Below are 4,376 nucleotides of genomic sequence, written 5' to 3'. Positions count from 1 at the left end.
GTCCAGCCTGGGTGACAGTGTGAGACTCTGTCTCAAAAAAAAAAAAAAGAAAAGAAAAAAAAGATTTTAATATTCTGGACCCTCAGCCTCCAACATTGGAGTGGGCCTAATGCGAAGATTGAGGCACTCAACAAAGGGGCCTCCAGTCCGTGCCATCCCAGAACACTCACTGGGTCACTCCAGGCTTTGACCGCAGTGGCTGCCTCTTGTGTCTGAAGGCACCAGAATGAAGGCTGCGTGTTGACCAGCCCCGAAGATCTGAGCCTCTGTCCCCAGACAGGTGATTCTGGGATGGGCTAGGATTGCAGGGACTTAACAAGGTGGAGTTCTCCAGAGGTTCCCTTAGCTCTGTCTCAGAGGTAAGACATCCCTGAATATAATTGGATCCATTTATGGTGGTAGAGCCTGTTACTCTTCCCAGGTCACAATACAAGAGTAGTGGAAATTGCATGAGTCTTGCGGTTAGAAATATCTGGGTTAAAATTTGGTATAGTATGGTGGCTAAGAAAATTGGCTATTGGACTGGCTATGGAATTGGACTGCTTGCCTCTGTTTCACCACTTATTAGCTGTGTGACCCACAGTTCTTAAACTCTGTGCCTTCATTTTCCCAACTGTAAAATGGGGATAACAACATCTAGTTTATAGGGTTGTAGTGAGGATTAGTGAGTTAACTCATGTAAAGTGCTTAAAACTAGCATGAGTAAACCCTCAAACAATGCTGTCTGTAGTTACTATTATGAAATTCCAGTAAGTGCCACTTATGGGCATTTTTTCTTAGCTCCTCTGAATCCATTTTCTTACCTCTGCAAGATAAGTGTGAGGATTAAAATATATAACGCAGGCTAGGCATGGTGGCTCATGCCTGTAATCCCAGCACTTTGGGAGGCCAAGGTGGGTGGAGTTCAAGACCAGACTGGCCAACATAACGAAACCCCATCTCTACTAAAACTACAAAAATTAGCCAGGGGTAGTGTTGGGTGCCTGTAGTCCCAGCTACTTGGGAACCTGAGGCATGAGAATTGCCGGAACCTGGAAGGCAGAGGCTGCAGTGAGCTGAGATCAGGCCACTGCATTCCAGCCTGGGTGACAGAGGGAGACTCTGTCTCAAAACAAAAAGCATATTAGGCGCATGTTAGGTCATCATCAAATGTTAATTATCTCCAGAGGCCACATCAGCCTTATAACAATAAGGGCAACTTCCTGGCTTCAAACTTTTTGGCCCTACTAAGGAGGTTTTTACCTTGTACCTTGAATATCCTCTGTCCCTAGGACTAAGCAGTGCCAGTAGACACCATTAGGTGTCACAGCTGACCAAATGCATGAGCAGGACAGATAAAGAAAAAGAAATAGAGGAAAAAGAAAAAGGAGGTATGTGTGGGCGGACTATTTGAGTCAGACATAGCAACTGTTCTCTCGGGTTCTGCCAGCTGGCCTTCATACAGTCCAAGAATGGCCTGTGTGGGCTAGAGGGACAAAGATGCAGGTGTTTGGTGCTTTTACATTAGTTCTTAACAAACTCAACTACTGCTTTTCTGTAGGATTTTGTTAGTTTATTTTTTCTTTTTTTTTTGAGACAGTCTTGCTCTGTCACCCAAGCTAGAGTGCAGTGGCACAATCTCTGCTCACTGCAACCTCTGCCTCCTGGGTTCAAGCGATTCTCCTGCTTCAGCCTCCCAAGTAGCTGGGATTACAGGCATGCACCACCACAGCCAGCTAATTTTTGTATTTTTAGTAGAGACAGGGTTTCACCATGTTGGCCAGGCTGGTCTCGAATTCCTGACCTCAGGTGATCCGTGTAGCTCGGCCTATTTGATAGTTTCTGACTGGTCTGTTCCATTCTGTCTTTTCTAGGTTGCTGGGATGAATAGGAGCCACAATTTTATTATGCTTGGTTATGTTACCAGCTTTGACTATTTTCTTAAGTATTGTGTTTAGTTTCTCCGTCTGTCATTTGGGCTGAAGCCGTGTCCTTCCAATGCCCTTTGGGGCTCTCTTTGATTCTTATTGCAGTGGCCATCCCTCCATTTTTCCAGCTACCCACTAGGTTCCTCATGATCCAGGAGTGTTGTGCATATTGCTTAAAGAGTGTGATCCTCCCATCACATTTGCCCTTTGGTAGTGCCAGGAATTTTCCCACACTCTGCAGCCAATCCCTCTTCTTGTCAGGAGAAGACATTCTTGGGGCATATTGCGAAAGGGAAGGCTTTGGGTCTGGGTTTGGGGCCATCCCTAGTCCTGCCCATACCTCATCTAATACTCCGGGCAAGGTGTACACCTCTGGCCTGAACTGAGCTCTCATCCCAACTCTCAGCATCATCATGATGTTAAGCTGCCTCTTTCTTCTTGCTCTTGGGTCCCTGGAATCCTGGATAACTGCAGGAGAACATGGTGAGCTATCATTTGGGATCCCTGGCCAACAGTAACAGAAAGTGATTAGAGGAGAGGAGAAGTCATCCCTGCCTTCTCCCAGAGTAAGGTTGCTCGTAGGTGGAGATGATCATCTGTAGGACAGGACTGGATGAACAGATTCTCAGGATGGCCTGGGTAGTTCTTCCAGGCTTTCTTTACCCTCTCTGGACAAGGAGATAGGACTTCTAGTTGGGCTTACTAGCGGTTCTAGCTTTTCCCTAGAACTCATTAAATGAGAACAGGATCATTCCAACCTTTCTCTCTCGTTATCTGCAGGATGGCTGCTCCTTTAGCAGTGGTGGATGTATGTTAGTAGTTGTGTGCTGGGAGGGAAAGGTGGTTCCAGAATTTTTCTTTTTTTAGAGACAGGGTTTCATTCTGTCACCCGGGCTAGAGTGTAGTGGTGCAGAAATACTTTGGATAGAGATGTCTGGAGGGGCTGAATGTCCTTGAAATAGTTTGGCCTCTATTCCCCATTTTCTGAGGCCTGGTTAGTTACCCCAGACTCCTATGATATCTTTTGCAGTGAAAGAGGGAGAATGCCCTCCTGATAAGAACCTATGCAAAGAGCTGTGCCAGGGTGATGCATCATGTCTGGCTGGGCAGAAGTGCTGCACCACAGGCTGTGGTCGAATCTGCCGAGACATTCCTAAGGGTATGTTGGCATGAAGGGCAAAATCTGGGTGTACTCTCTGACTTTGCTTCTGGGATAGATAGAAGCAGAGAGCATCCCACCTCTTAGGTTGACTCTTGAAGTCTAGCTTGCCTAGAGTACTTCTTCTTTACTCTTTTAGGGTCCCTCCTCCATTAATTATTCAGTGGCCCCCAGTTCTTTGCCTTCTATCAGGAAAGAATACATTGATTATCTGTGTCTTTTACTTTGGACTCAAAGTTCCTGTGAAGGCTGAAGGGAAGAGTTGTAAAGGGAAGGCTGTTTAAGATAATGATTAAGAAAAAAAAAAAAAAGATAATCCTTAAGAGAGTAGACCCTAGAGCCAAGCAGACCTTTTTAAGCCTTAAATAAGCCTTAGCTCTTTGTAAACCTTAAGCTTTTAGCCTCAGTTTCTTCATCTATAAAATGGGGATAATTGTGAGGATCAAATGAGGTGTTCATGGCGCGAGGTAAACATCAGTAAATGTTACAGTAAATATCTACTATTACTATTGTTGTTATTATTGTGTCTTTGCCTTAGCACCAGGGTCAGAGGCTGAAATGAAGCTCAGGGCTTCCTTTTTCTGTTTTTCCCTTCTACTGTGCTTGTGGGTGTTATTTCTCTTTTCTTGGCTGTCTCCCTTTTTGCTACAGGGAGGAAAAGAGATTGCCCTAGGGTTATTCGGAAACAATCCTGCTTGAAACGGTGCATCACTGATGAGACATGTCCAGGTGTAAAGAAATGCTGCACGTTTGGCTGCAGCAAGAGCTGTGTAGTCCCAATCTCTAAACAGAAGCTGGGTAAGAAACCCTGTCCCCACAGGTTTTCTGTTTGGTCTGCTTGTTTCTTTCTCAAATATGCACATATCAACTTGTTGGTTTTACTTTGCTTTGAATACACAAATGTTTTCAAAGTGCCTGCTGCATTCTGAGAACTTAAAAAAAAAGATATACAAAGGGTATACAAGCCATGATGATTTGTGATATGTGGCCTGGGCACACAGAGGAGGGTGCCAGAGGGCAGCCTTGGCTTACCATCATTTGTAGGCTGCTTTGAAAGCTGCTGGGTAATTCCCAGTTCCCATAGTTAGTTGTGATATTCTCTGTTAAAATCTTAGGCTAAGAATCTATAGAGATAGGAATAAAAGGAAAGAAGAATCTTGATGCCTATGGAAGGCGGCACACATTTCCCCACTCATTTGCTCCTAAGATTCTTCTTTTTTTTTTTTTTTTAAAAAAAAAGAGACGGGGTTTCACCATGTTGGTCAGGCTGGCCTTGAACTCCTGACCTTGTGATCCACCCACCTTGGCCT

At 44.8% G+C, this 4,376-nt stretch overlaps 1 long non-coding RNA gene across 1 annotated transcript; it reads left to right on the top strand.

Moving 5' to 3' along the window:
- The first annotated feature begins 54 nt into the window (after positions 1-54).
- LOC108299147 lies at positions 55-4,263 on the top strand. Its single transcript, XR_001822833.2, has 4 exons — positions 55-359; positions 2,314-2,390; positions 2,938-3,066; positions 3,718-4,263. It is a non-coding gene; the product is annotated as an uncharacterized LOC108299147 (long non-coding RNA).
- The last annotated feature ends 113 nt before the right edge of the window (positions 4,264-4,376 follow it).

The sequence above is a fragment of the Cebus imitator genome, unplaced genomic scaffold, assembly GCF_001604975.1.
Source record: "Cebus imitator isolate Cc_AM_T3 unplaced genomic scaffold, Cebus_imitator-1.0 Scaffold2356, whole genome shotgun sequence".
NCBI classification, from domain to species: domain Eukaryota; kingdom Metazoa; phylum Chordata; class Mammalia; order Primates; family Cebidae; genus Cebus; species Cebus imitator.
This window is presented reverse-complemented; position numbering and strand designations above follow the sequence as displayed.